The 15,046-nt window shown below is 49.6% G+C and overlaps 1 protein-coding gene and 1 pseudogene across 4 annotated transcripts in view; both read right to left on the bottom strand.

Annotated features, from left to right (window-relative positions):
• Positions 1-15,046, bottom strand: part of LOC144106925 (uncharacterized) — a 618,131-nt gene that overhangs the window by 238,665 nt on the left and 364,420 nt on the right. The window lies entirely within an intron of this gene.
• On the bottom strand, positions 6,342-7,109 carry LOC144107322 (uncharacterized; annotated as a pseudogene).

Below are 15,046 nucleotides of genomic sequence, written 5' to 3'. Positions count from 1 at the left end.
TAAAGGGCCGCTCCTTGAAAATATACGAGCTAAAAACGTGTGTAAAAAAGCACAAGCTAAAACCAGCGAAAAATGTAAAAAAGTTAAAAACGTGCAACCGCCGGCACATGTCTGGGGTACCATGTCTAGGGCGCGACGTCGCATCGGCCATGCGCTTACCACTGTTTTTCGCCCAGGTCCTGTCCCACGCTCTTTTTTCTTGGTCGTTCGTGGATATATCATCGCTGGATAAAGCGCCCAAGCATGTGCCTGTCAATTTCAACCTCAGCTTGACTGCTGCTGACGATGCCTCGATGACAAGCTGCTGCGTACCACCTGCGCATCTGCCTCGCAGTTTGGCATCGACCACACTGTTGATCTGGCAACAAGGACACACTAGCAGCACTATCTCCTAGGGGCGGTTATTTACTCCCCAGTTTCAAGCCGGCCAGCAGGGGCGCGACATCGCATCGGCCACGCGCTTACCACTGTTTTTCGCACAGGTTAGTTACCACAGGACTTGTCGGGCTAGTTGGTTGATCATAATGCAAAAAAGACGAACTGCGCAACAAGAACACGGACGAAAGGGAGGCAGACACACACTAACGCAGACTTACAACTTTACTAAAGGAAGGAATACAAGGCAAATATATATAGCGATCCCCAACGCACTTCAAATCTGATCAATATGGCACGTGACAATCTGCCCAGGCGATAAACAGACCACACAAGAACCAACCGCTTACAAGATAATCTTATAGTGGTGTGGTTTTTGCTATGAATTTCCTTACTTTGCAGAACGCGTAATTCTCAAGTGTGCACTGTCGCTAGGCGTTCCTTTGCTTTTTGTTTTCATAGAAAGGGCCGGCCCGGTATAAGATTATCTTGTAAGCGGTTGGTTCTTGTGTGGTCTGTTTATCGCCTGGGCAGATTGTCACGTGCCATATTGATCAGATTTGAAGTGCGTTGGGGATCGCTATATATATTTGCCTTGTATTCCTTCCTTTAGTAAAGTTGTAAGTCTGCGTTAGTGTGTGTCTGCCTCCCTTTCGTCCGTGTTCTTGTTGCGCAGTTCGTCTTTTTTGCGTTAGTTACCAGTTTCCCACTGCATGCTGTTGCAGCTCCAATCGATGTATTATTGCGGTGTTGTGCCATGACGACTTGCTTTGTGTTATGACGAAGTGTCCCCAGCACGCGCTGGTGAGAACACTCAGGACCTTGGCCAGGGCCGGACGCTGCCGCCGCTGTTCCACAGCCATCTACTCTCCGGCAGCCCTCAATAAATGTGGCCGCGGACGCCTTCCTGGGTGACCTCCACATGCCCACAATGTGGCCGAGGCCTTCAGGCCGCCCTTTCCTATGACTTCACCTACGGCCAAATTAATATTCAAGAAGTAAGCAAGTGCCAGACGTCAGAATAACCAATGCTGGTGCACCTTAGAGCTTTCACTCTTTGTTTATTTATTTGAGTGCGTACAAATCGCTTCACTGGGCATTAGTGTACTGGGGGGGGGGGGGGGGGTACACAAAGTGAAAGGCAAAAGCGCTGTGAACAGATGTAAATTCATTCAAAAGACTAAGCAACAATGCAGCTAAAAACAGTAACAAACACTTGGAAAATGCTGTACAAGTCATGAAAAGGCTAAAATATATATAGAACAAATACTAGTAGCCTGCAAAAACTCTGTGATTAAGAGAGCAGTCAATAGTTTATGGTACATGATACAATGATACATCAGTTAGACCCCGTAAATGTGTTACAAGAGCGGCTGGAACGCTGTTGTCATCTAATGAAACTATTGCGTTTGGGAGGCTGTTCCATTCGCTTTATTGTGCGTGGGAAAAGAGCGGATTTAAATACAGATGTCCGACAGGCAACTTTGCGTGTTTTACGGCTTTCGTCTCTTCTACGGGAAATGTAAGAGGTGCAAGGTAAGCGTCATGGTCAAAGCCAATTTTTTTGTTCATGATGTCGTTTAAGACTAATCTGAAGAAAGTTCGACGGAGCTATAGGGAATCCCATCCTAAATGCTTTTTTAACGCGCTGAAACTGCTGTGACAACCACGAGTGTTTAAAATGAAACAGGCTGCATGATTCTGTATCACACTACCATCGCACATTCTAAAACTGAGTGCACTTTTGAGATATACAGAACTTCTATCACGTCACTTGGTACATTACGACGTGAACAGCCTTCACTGGTATGTAATTGACATGCTTGTTCCAGGTTAAATTATAGGAGAAATAAACACCTAGGTACTTAACATCCTCATATAATTTATAAATATGATTTATAAAGTTAAGAAAAGAAGTGGTCCTAGCACGGACCCCTGTGGTACGCCAGATGTAACCGGTATACAATGACTATACGCCATTAAGACGAATTTTTGACTGCGGGCGTGAATGAAGTCTTTTACCCAGTTGTGATATTTTCGAAGGTGAAAACGGAAGTCAGACTCCAGCCGTCCCGATGCATAAAAAGACCCGTTTGTTCAAACATACAATCATATATATATAGATGGATAGAAAAGGCTGAACCCTTTAAATCGGGAGGTGGTTCAAGCCACCTAGCCATGACTAACGAAGAACAGAAGCACCCCCCGGGCAATAAAATTCAAATGGAAACCGAAACTGAATACAACATACTCCCCCCTTATTTTTGGTGATTAGTTGTAAGTATCAGAAAGGAAACCCCAAGGCATGCGCACTGTACTTATTTACACATATTTACAGACTATGTACACAACGTCAGACTGCCAACTAATTGGTCTGATAGTCTAGGAGCCAGGCTGGTGGCCAACGCTCTCGCTTTGAACGTCGTACTGTCAACGATGGCGACGGCTCGTAGACTGCTGCCGCAGTATGCCAGGAATCCGAGCCTGCGTTCTTTGGGAAGGCAGCTGTAGCACGGCAGGCTGCAGCACATCAGGAGATCGAGGCTGCGGCATGGCAGGCTGCAGCACGTCAGGAGACCGAGGCTGCGGTATGGAAGCCTGCAGCACACCAAGAGACCGCGGCGGCGGAGTGACAAACTGCTGCACGTCAGGAGACCACGGCTGCGGCGTGGCACTAAATTGAACTGGTCCACAGGTGCCCCTCTCTGGAACCCTGGAAAGCTTTGAGGCGTTCCACGTACTGGCGTCTCTTAAAAAGAGGCTGGTCCCCTCCTCTTGATCACTTTAGTTGGTGAAGAAAAGGTGCAGTCTCCCTTGAAATGGACGGACGGTTTCTTGATACGAACAGAGTCCCCTACGGCCATCTTCATCTTCTTGGCATCCTTTTGCCTGTGTAGTACTTGCTGCTCTGCTGTTGACGCCGGACCCTTCGACGGAGTCGCGCCAACTCGTTGGCTGGGTCTTCCACAAATGCTGGTGCTGAGAAACCCACGACATCCAGCCTGGTTCAGGGCATTCTACCATGCAGCAGAACTGCTGGGCCGACCCCTGTGGAGGCCTGCGGAGTACATCGGTAAATCGCAAGGTATTCTGTGACTGCTTGCCGAAGTGGTCGTCTTTCGAGGAGTGCGACTTGAATGAAGTTTTTCAATGTGAGACTGAACCGCTCTATTTGCCCAATCGCTTAGGGATAGTATACCGAAGAATGTGAAAGATGGATGCCTCTGTTTTGCAGGAAGGTGATGAGTTCACGCGAAGTGAACTGAGGTCCATTGTCACAAACGATCCCTTCTGGATATCCTTCACGGGCAAAAACACTTGTTAAAAAACGGTGCTCGCGATCGTGGACACTTCGCTGCAAAAATGTACCTCCGGCCATTTAGAATGGTCAACAAGCGCTACAGCAAATCTGCTGTTGTAAGCTGCATGCGCCAAAGGACCAACAATGTCTAGGCCAAGCTTCTGGCACGGTCACTTGCAACGGTTGCAACGGTGCTGGTGATGTTTTGGTGGACTTATCTGCCTCCAGGCAGATGTGGCAGTTTTTTATTGCTATTTCCACTTGCTTAGCCATTCGTGCCCACCAGAACCGCTCACACAGTCGCGCCTTCGTGCGCGTGATACCCGGATGTGTGTCATGCATGGTGTCGATGATCTGAGCTGTAAGGGAGGATGGAACAACGAGGCGCTTTGCGCAGGTTATCAACAACAGAAAGTTCTTCCCGAACAGGGTAGAATGGCTTCGCCTCTTCTGGTATGGACTTCTTTGGCGGCCAGGAACTCAGCGCAAATGACTTGACGGTTTCCAGGCAACCGTCGTCGAGGGCGGTTTGCCTGGATTTCTCCTTTGTCACGCAGGCTGGCTCAATGAACGAGACAATATCTTCCTCCTTAGCAATCTCTGCCTCCGAGGTGGGTCCTGGCAGCCGAGAAAGTGCATCTGCTACAGTGTTTGTGGACCCCTTGCGGTATTCAACAGTGAAATTGTAGCAAAGCAGTCGTGCACTCCAGCATGCGATTTGGAGTGGGCGTCTTCCATGTCCTTGTGATGACAGCAAATACACCAATGCCCGGCGGTCTGTCCGAATTGTGAAATGGCAACCTCAAAGGTACGTGTGCCATCATTCACATGCCCAAATACATGCAAGTGCTTCTCTTTCACCGACTGAATATTTCCTCTCCGTAGGCGACAGTGTACGAGATGCGAAAGCGACCATGCAGGGCTCGTGGCCACTTTGTTGGTGCAGGGCTGCTCCCAGCCCACAGTCGGACGCATCGGTCGACACAATGACTGGAAGTGACAGATCGAACATCTGGAGGAATGTACTCGACGATAGCATTTCCTTAACCCTCCTGAAACTGCTGTCTGCTTCGGCTGACCAGATGAACGGCTAATTTTTGCGAAGTAAGATTCTCACAGGCGCGACCACTTGTGCCAAGTGTGGAACAAACTTGGAATAGTATTCTACGATACCCAGGAACGAATGGAGGGCGGCAACATCAATTGGCACTGGTGTGTTAACTATGGAGTCTACTTTCTCTGGAAGTGGCGAGATACCACGTGCAGTGACCTTATGCCCTAGAAACGCAAGTTCTGGAACATCGAAGAGGCATTTGTTGTGCAGTTTAAGGCCTGCGTTCTTGATCTTTCACAGCACTGTTTTAAAGTTGGAAAGGTGTTCTTCTGCGGTCTTGCCAACAATGATCACATCATCAATGTAGAACAACACGCCACGGCAGCGGTCGCGGATTGTCGCCATCATCTGAAATCCCGCTGGGGCAGAAGCCAACCCAAAGCAAACTGTTTAAAAACAGAAAAGCCGTCATTAAGATGAAAGCTGTCAAATCCCTGCTGTCAGGGTGCAAAAAACCTGATGGCAAGCTGAAGCCAAGTCAAGTTTTGAGAAGTGTGCAGTGCCTACCAAAGCGTGAAGCAGCTCCTCTGTGTCGGGCATTGGGAAACTCTCTGGAACAGTAGCTTTGTTCGGCTCTCGAAGGTCTACACATATCCTGATGCTACCATCTTTCTTGTCAACAACAACAATGGGGGACACCCATTAAGTAGCATCGATGCGCTCAATAATGTCAAGGCTCCACAACGTCTGAAGCTCATTTGATACTGATGACCGGAGAGAATATGGCAGACAGCGAAGCTTGGAAACTACAGGCTGCACGCCTTGCTACGTCTTGATGCAATGCGTGAACCCCTTAGCAAGACCCAACTGGGGACTGAAAAGCAAACTGAACTCATGAGCTAAGGCTGGCGGAAGATCTTTGTTACGGGGGCTGCGTGCTTGACAGAGTGGAAATGGAACGTGATAGCGGGTCAATGACTGTCGGCAGCGGAGCAACGGACGTGTATAAGCATTTATAAGTAGAACCCTCAATGCGAAGATTCAAGGCTTTAATGCCGTCATGACCCATCAGACAAGTTCCTCGGTGAGCAACATAAAAACGTAGTGATGCTGTGTGGCCTTTAAACCGAACGTCCGCCTGGAAACAACCTAGCACGGAAATCAGCTGTTGAGAGTGGTCAAACAAAGTGACATGCGGAGCAGGCAGGAGCGGAACGCTCTGTAAATATCGACTGAATGCTTGCTCCGACAGGATTGAAACAGGCGACCCTGAATCGACAAGGAATGTCAGACATTGACGACTTGCACTTGAATATGAATTCCGCTACGCGTGGAAAATTGCACAGTCAAGACTTGTTCAGCACCCCTAGATGACGAAACATCATGAAATTCAACTTCACGAACTCAGCCTTGCATTTGAGTTCGTTTGCTGCTGCATACCTTTTGAAAGTGGCCCTTGCGACCGCAAAACGAACAAATCTTGCCATGCGCTGGACACTGCGGTGCTGATGCGAAGTGGTCCCGCGAGCCGCATCGGAAACAATGTGGTGAACCAGAGCGGCTACACCGTTCTCGGTTTCGCTCACGGGGACGGTTCCGCTGAGGCGCACGTTAGCCGCCCGCGCTCCTCGTTGAATTCTGCTGAAAGGGGGCTGCCGGCCGTGCATTTCTTTTTTGCGAAGAATGCGTGGATGGTTTACGACGCTGCCGCAATGAAACTGCCTTGACCGACGCAGAAAGCTCATTTAGCTCTTAAGCCGCCCGCTCGAAGTGAAGTTCAATTCGAACTGAATCCTGGAATGACAGTGTGGAACCATCGAGCAGTAACCGCTCACGTAGGTACGCGATTGGAAGCTACGCCGGCAACGAATTGATCCCGCAGAGCATCATCTTGCGAAGCAAACGAACAATGTGACGCTAGCTCCGGTAGAGCGGCAACGAAGTCATGAACGGAATCGCCTGTGTTTTGGCTGCGGCGGTGAAAGCGATGACGCTCGACGATAACGTTGCGCGACGTCGAAAACTGGCGCCGTAATGCGGCGAGTGCAGAGTCGTATTCGTCAGGAGGGGCCACGACAGACTCGTCATCGGCGAGTGCTGCGGCGCTTGGCGCTGGTCCCTGCATGTAACGTCTGATAAACACGCTGGCCCTCCGCCCCAAAACAATGTAAAAGAATATCCTTGCGTTGCGCCGGCTTGAATGCGGCGGCTACAGATGCCAGCAAGTACACGTTAAACACCTGCTCCCACTGCTGCGATGGCAATGACGGACGGCCGGGCGTCGGGAGGAAAAACGGTGGCGGAGCAAGCCCGGTGAAGCTCATGGTGGGCGAATCCGGGTGGTGCAGCGGGGCTGGGGCACGGTGGGCTGGGGGTAGTACGTTCACATCCTCATCGCCAATGTGACATTTTCGAAGGTGAAACCGGAAGTCAGACCCCAGCCGTCCCGATGCATAAAAAAAAAACGTTTATTCAAACATACAATCATACATAGTCCCCCTGCATGTTTCCAAACAAACGAGGTGGCGCTGCAGTCGCTAGCGGGCTCGTGGTAGGCAAAAGGTCGGCGAGTGGCGTCGTGGATAGGTGTGGAGCGCGGGTCTTCAAGGGCTGTAGGCGCATTTCCAGTTTCTACGAATCACGTCAATGGCTGATGCTTCCAACTTGCCACTGTGTATTTTATATATGGTTAGTAGTAAACTTGCAGAAAGCGTTGCTGCCGTTGATTTACAAAATAAGTTTTGACACTCTGCACTAGCCGGAATGATTTTACTTCGGGACGGTAGTGAGGGGAAGTGCTCGCGATGCTTCGGCGGAGCAGACGTGCGCTCATCATCTGTTGGCATACGTGTCGCGCTGTGCAAAAAGTGGGGACAGTGTCGTGTCCCCGATCTCCTCTGCCTCGCTTATTAATAATTGGTTTTTTTTGTGGAAAGGAAATGGCGCAGTATCTGTCATATATCGTTGGACACCTGAACCGCGCCGAAAAGGACGGGATAAAGGAGGGAGTGAAAGAAAGGAAGAAGAGGTGCCGTAGTGGAGGGCTCCGGAATAATTTCGACCACCTGGGGATCTTTAACGTGCACTGACATCGCACAGCACACGGGCGCCTTAGCGTTTTTCCTCCATAAAAACGCAGCCGCCGCGGTCGGGTTCGACACACGGGCGCCTTAGCGTTTTTCGTCCATAAAAATGCAGCCGCCGAGGTCGGGTTCGAACCCGACCGTGGCGGCAAAAAAGCTAAGGCGCCCGTGTGCTGTGCGATGTCAGTGCACGTTAAAGACCCCCAGGTGGTCGAAATTATTCCGGAGCCCTCCACTACGGCACCTCTTCTTCCTTTCTTCTTTCACTCCCTCCTTTATCCCTTCCCTTACGGCGCGGTTCAGGTGTCCAACGATATCTGAGACAGATACTGCGCCATTTCCTTTCCCCAAAAAAAACCTCTGCCTCGCTTAAGCGCTGTTTTTAGCTGCGTGACCACGCACCAGCCAGGCCGACTTGTCCCCTTGTTAAGCTGGTCGATATGGTGAAAATTTGATTTCTAGAATTATTTTCTTTCCTAGCCCTGGAGTCTTGTTTCTTGACGAAAAATTAATGCAAAATATTCAGTACAAATTTATAAATTACGCTTTTTAGATGTGTGGTCGTCGAAAATTGTGAGGTAATTTCCGTGATTTTAGTGCCGCATTTCTTTGACAAAAGCGAAAGCGAAGAGGAAATGAAATCTAAGGTTCGACGAAATCTCGTCTGGTCGGGTGAATACATTGGCGAAAATAGCGAAGCGCCGACCAAAAGGTGTTGTCAAGATGGAAGGACGTTTCGACTTCCACACGGAAGTCTTGTTCACTGATGGAAAAATTTCGCACACAAAGCTTAAGTACGTTGTGCTAATCGTCGCAGGCATCTAGCGTACGAGGGCGGTAGATTGCCGATGTTATGGTTGAGCGTCTGATCTGTTGTCTGGATAAACAGAGACTCCAGATATTGGCGTGACATCCAGTTTTTTTCACGCCGATAATTGCCGCTTCTTCCCAAGCGATATCATGCTTCGTGTTTTCAACGTGTTCAGCCAGTGCGTTGGAACAAGCCTTTTTCTTGACATCATTCTTGTGCTCTCATTCAGCCGTCTTTCAAAGTTTCCGCTTTCACCTATGTAGTGATCGCAGTCTGAGCAGGGGATTTTATAAATTACTCCGGGAAACTTTTCCTTTTTTAGCTTGTCCTTTACGGACACCAACTCGTGAAGAAGCTTGCACGCAGGCACGTGAGCTATATGCACATCGTAGGTGCGAAAAATGCGGGCCAATGACTCGCTCACGCCTGGCACATAGGGTATTGCAGCTCGGGCACGGCAAGGTAGGCGAACGGGCTGAGCTGGTCTCGTTGTCTGCTGTATTACAGCGTTCACGAAGTGCTGTGGGTAGCCACAATTGTTGAGCTCGCGTCGCACTTGGCGTATGTCAGAGGCTTTTTCTTCGGGTTTCGAGCATATTCTTTCCGCACGACGGACGAGGGTAGAAACGACGGAGCGCTTATGGCACGTAGGATGGACTGAATTAAAGTGAAGGTATTGGCCTGTGTGCGTGTCCTTTCTGTACACCTTGAATGATAGGCGGTCATCACGTCGCTCCACCATGACGTCGAGAAAAGGAAAACGGCCAGAAATCTCCTCCTCGACGGTAAACTGGATGGAATCTTCCATGCTGTTCAAATGGTTCGTGAAAGCAGCCAAGGCATTCTTTTTGATTATGCAAAAGCAGTCATCAATGTACCGCAGGAAGACCTTCGGGCGCGGCTCGAACGAAGCCAAAGCGCGGCTTTCCAGTGCTTCCATTGTGAGGTTTGCGGTTGTGACCGAGATAGATGCTCCCATGGCAGTGCCATGAACCTGCTTGTAGACAGTGCCCCGAAAGATGAAGTACGTGTTCTTCAAGCAAAACTGCAGAAGCTTCAATAGGTCCGATGGATCGATGGGTGTCCTAGCACTCAGTCCGTCGTCGTCTCGAAGCGCTGAACGGCATACCTCCACCGCCAGATCCACGGGGACGCTGGTAAACAGTGATCTGACGTCAAATGACACCATTATCTCGTCGCTGTCAATCGTGATTTCGCGTATTTTTTTTCAGTAAAATCAAAGGAGTTGCGTACGAAAGTCGGTGCAACTTTGTGCAAGTAGCCTGAAAGCCGGTACAAGGAAGAGCGGGTAAAATCCACTATTGGTCGCATTGGAACGCCTGGCTTGTGGATCTTCGGGAGGCCATATAAAGCAGGGGCAGATCCATTGTGGCAGAGGAGCGTGAAGTATAACGACCTGTGCTGTGGTGGAACAAACTGGAAGACGTCTGTCAAAAGCCTTTGCAACTCTCGCTCTACCTTGAGTGTAGGGTCCCGCTTGAGTCGCATGTACGTGCCATCATCCTCCAGAAGCTTCGTAATTTTCTCAACGTAGTCGCTGTGGTTTAGGATGACGGTGGCGTTGCCCTTGTCAGCAGGTAGGATTACGATATCCGTATTGCTCCGCAGGCTCCTGACTGCATCACGCTCCTGAGCAAGGAGTGGGGTGGGGTGCCGATGTGGCAGCTTGGCGAGTATGCTGATCGCACGGGTACGAGCTTCTTTTCGGCGATTGTTTTCCACACGTCCCACAGCCTGTTCCACGGCACAGATGATTTTTCTTGCGTCCGGAGCCGCTCTCGTATTGAAGTTCGAACCAAGCTCCAGAACGGCGAGCTCTGTTCGAGTAGGTCTATACGAAGACAGATTGTGGACGGTGGGGGTAGGTCTGTTGGCCGGACTCCCTTTACGGCCAGGTAGCAGTCTGATTAGCTTCTCTTTGTGTGTGCGCCCACGCTGACCAGACTGTAGACTAGCTACGAAGTTCGCGTGCAACTGGATGCTGACGAACTCGTTCGGACACTGGTGTTCAAGGCGGCGACGGGCAAAAAAGGCTTGATTCTGAAGGTGCCTTATTGAGTCCTTGCACTCCAGGATTCTGGCTTGAAGCAACTGTCGTTCTGCTCTTGACACCACGCTATGACCGAAGGGCGTATGTCACGCCCAATATCTGGATGTCACGCCAATATCTGGAGTCTCTGTTTATCCAGACAACAGATCAGACGCTCAACCGTAACATCGGCAGTCTACCGCCCTCGTACGCTAGATGCCTGCGGCGATTAGCACAACGTACTTCAGCTTTGTGTGCGAAATTTTTCCATCAGTGAACAAGACTTCCGTGTGGAAGTCGAAACGTATTTCCATCTTGACAACACCTTTTGGTCGGCGCTTCGTTATTTTCGCCAATGTATTCACCCGACCAGACGAGATTTCGTCGAACCTTAGATTTCATCATGCTACGACGGTCGTATGGCCAGAATTTCATCACTCAAGTGCGCCAGTTCGTTTCGCTAACCGTCCGGCTTTCTGCGTTCAAGGCTCATCTAGAATTCAACCTCATATGCAAAGCCAGGAACCTAACCCCGCGGTCCCTCCGCTTGCTACGACCGGTCGATACGCCCTTCGGGCATAGCGTGGTGTCAAGAGCAGAACGACAGTTGCTTCAAGCCAGAATCCTGGAGTGCAAGGACTCAATAAGGCACCTTCAGAACCAAGCCTTTTTTGCCCGTCGCCGCCTTGAACACCAGTGTCCGAACGAGTTCGTCAGCATCCAGTTGCACGCGAACTTCGTAGCTAGTCTACAGTTTGGTCAGCGTGGGCGCACACACAAAGAGAAGCTAATCAGACTGCTACCTGGCCGTAAAGGGAGTCCGGCCAACAGACCTACCCCCACCGTCCACAATCTGTCTTCGTATAGGCCTACTCGAACAGAGCTCGCCGTTCTGGAGCTTGGTTTGAACTTCAATACGAGAGCGGCTCCGGACGCAAGAAAAATCATCTGTGCCGTGGAACAGGCTGTGGGACGTGTGGAAAACAATCGCCGCGAAGAAGCTCGTACCCGTGCGATCAGCATACTCGCCAAGCTGCCACATCGGCACCCCACCCCACTCCTTGCTCAGGAGCGTGATGCAGTCAGGAGCCTGCGGAGCAATACGGATATCGTAATCCTACCTGCTGACAAGGGCAACGCCACCGTCATCCTAAAACACAGCGACTACGTTGAGAAAATGACGAAGCTTCTGGAGGATGATGGCACGTACATGCGACTCAAGCGGGACCCTACACTCAAGGTAGAGCGAGAGTTGCAAAGGCTTTTGACAGACGTCTTCCAGTTTGTTCCACCACAGCACAGGTCGTTATACTTCACGCTCCTCTGCCACAATGGATCTGCCCCTGCTTTATATGGAATCCCGAAGATCCACAAGCCAGGCGTTCCAATGCGACCAATAGTGGATTTTACCCGCTCTCCCTTGTACCGGCTTTCAGGCTACTTGCACAAAGTTTTTTCGCCACTCGTTGGCAAGAGACCGACTTTCGTACGCAACTCCTTTGATTTTACTGAAAAAAAATACGTGAAATCACGATTGACAGCGACGAGATAATGGTGTCATTTGACGTCAGATCACTTTTACCAGCGTCCCCGTGGATCTGGCGGTGGAGGTATGCCGTTCAGCGCTTCGAGACTACGACGGACTGAGTGCTAGGACACCCATCGATCCATCGGACCTGTTGAAGCTTCTGCAGTTTTGCTTGAAGAACACGTACTTCATCTTTCGGGGCACTGTCTACAAGCAGGTTCATGGCACCGCCATGGGAGCATCTACCTCGGTCACAACCGCAAACCTCACAATGGAAGCACTGGAAAGCCGCGCTTTGGCTTCGTTCGAGCCGCGCCCGAGGGTCTTCCTGCGGTACATTGATGACTGCTTTTGCATAATCAAAAAGAATGCCTTGGCTGCTTTCACGAACCATTTGAACAGCATGGAAGATTCCATCCAGTTTACCGTCGAGGAGGAGACTTCTGGCCGTCTTCCTTTTCTCGACGTCATGGTGGAGCGACGTGATGACCGCCTATCATTCAAGGTGTACAGAAAGGACACGCACACAGGCCAATACCTTCACTTTAATTCAGTCCATCCTAGGTGCCATAAGCGCTCCGTCGTTTCTACCCTCGTCCGTCGTGCGGAAAGAATATGCTCGAAACCCGAAGAAAAAGCCTCTGACATACGCCAAGTGCGACGCGAGCTCAACAATTGTGGCTACCCACAGCACTTCGTGAACGCTGTAATACAGCAGACAACGAGACCAGCTCAGCCCGTTCGCCTACCTTGCCGTGCCCGAGCTGCAATACCCTATGTGCCAGGCGTGAGCGAGTCATTGGCCCACATTTTTCGCACCTACGATGTGCATATAGCTCACGTGCCTGCGTGCAAGCTTCTTCACGAGTTGGTGTCCGTAAAGGACAAGCTAAAAAAGGAAAAGTTTCCCGGAGTAATTTATAAAATCCCCTGCTCAGACTGCGATCACTCCTACATAGGTGAAAGCGGAAACTTTGAAAGACGGCTGAATGAGCACAAGAATGATGTCAAGAAAAAGAAGGCTTGTTCCAACGCACTGGCTGAACACGTTGAAAACACGAAGCATGATATCGCTTGGGAAGAAGCGGCAATTATCGGCCGTGAAAAAAACTGGATGTCACGCCAATATCTGGAGTCTCTGTTTATCCAGACAACAGATCAGACGCTCAACCGTAACATCGGCAATCTACCGCCCTCGTACGCTAGATGCCTGCGACGATTAGCACAACGTACTTAAGCTTTGTGTGCGAAATTCTTCCATCAGTGAACAAGACTTCCGTGTGGAAGTCGAAACGTCCTTCCATCTTGACAACACCTTTTGGTCGGCGCTTCGTTATTTTCGCCAACGAAAGCGAAGAGGCCATAAACGAAGGAATAAACTTTAAGGTTCGTTTTCTGACCTCTCACATTTTTTGCGACTGGATCACTCACCTTCGTAATTCCGTAACGCATGAAAATAAAATGATTCCATTTGTCGCAAACTATTCCTGAGACGTTGAAGAGTGTAATAAATCTCTCGATTTTTTTTCCCTCTTCGTGCAGTACTATGTTAGTTATTTTTTGTAAGAAACGTTTTCATGTAACTATGCATGCATAAGTACTGATCGTCTAGAAAAAGAACTAATCGCGTCATCATACAGAACAGGGCTTTGTGTACATTCTGGCATAAAAAAACTGCGCACTATCTACTCAATTATTTTAAAACTTGGGGTGACTTGACGTGCATGTTAATTATAATTACCCAGAACTCCACAGTGCCCTATCGTTCATGACAGCTGCATTAATTCCTACCAGCTATATTCACTGCATATTTTTCATGCTCTGTCAGACACTCAGGACCGTTATTTATCCACAACCCAAGGTACTTGTACTCGTCCACTACTTTTAGCGTGAACTCCTGTATTCTATGCTCGCCGCCCTCATCATTAATATGATGACTGCAGATTTTTCCTTAATAAACTTGAAATTTAATCCATCTCCCTCTGTATCACATATGTCTATCAACTTCTGTAAATCTTCCTTGTTGTCAGCCATTAGCACTATTTCATCGGCGTATATTAGTCCCGGTAATGACTGTTTAATCCATTCTCCTTGCTTAAACAGAAAGAAAGGTTGAAGTCTAGTCCGCTCCTCTCTAGCTTGGTCTCCAAACCTTGCAGGTACAACATGAACAACAAAGGAGACAGAGGACATCCTTGCCTAAGCCCCCGCTGTATCTCTACAGGCTCTGATACATTTTTCCCCATTTTATAACCACTCTGGTACCTTTATATATATGACCTTTAAAAGATTAATTACTCCATCTTCCACATCCAATGTGCCCAGTATGTCCCTCAGATACTCTTGAATAACGTTGTCGTAGGCTCCCATATCCAGAAATGCTAGCCATAGGGGCCTGTGTTCCTTTTTCGGCAATCTCTATACACTGCGTCAATGAAAACAGATTGCCCTCCAACCCCCTTAATAAAGGAAGAACAGAAGCGCCCCCTGGGAGATAAAATGCAAATGAAAACCGCAACTGAATACAACACCAGTGTAAGCGTTCTGCTCGGGCGTTGGCTCCTTCGCTTCGCCCACCACTGGAAGCAAGACACTGCGCATGCGCCGGCGGGAGCAGAAGAAGGGGGGGGGGGAGCTTCCTGGCCTTCCGGGGTTGGGGGCTCTCACACATGTGGTGAGGGCTCCTTGTCACCGGGGGTGGGGGTACCACCTGTTGCTAAACCGTCGCCTTCGCTTGTTGCGACGCGCGTCCTTTCAATTTTCCCTCTCTTTCAGCTCCCCTACAGTCTGCACGTGGCATCGATTATGGCTCAGCTTGAGCCAGTGGGCAGGCCCGCGCACTTT

Source organism: Amblyomma americanum, chromosome 10 (assembly GCF_052857255.1).
Source record: "Amblyomma americanum isolate KBUSLIRL-KWMA chromosome 10, ASM5285725v1, whole genome shotgun sequence".
NCBI lineage: Eukaryota > Metazoa > Arthropoda > Arachnida > Ixodida > Ixodidae > Amblyomma > Amblyomma americanum.
Note: the sequence above shows the minus strand (reverse complement) of the source record. Positions and strands in the feature narration are given on the sequence as shown.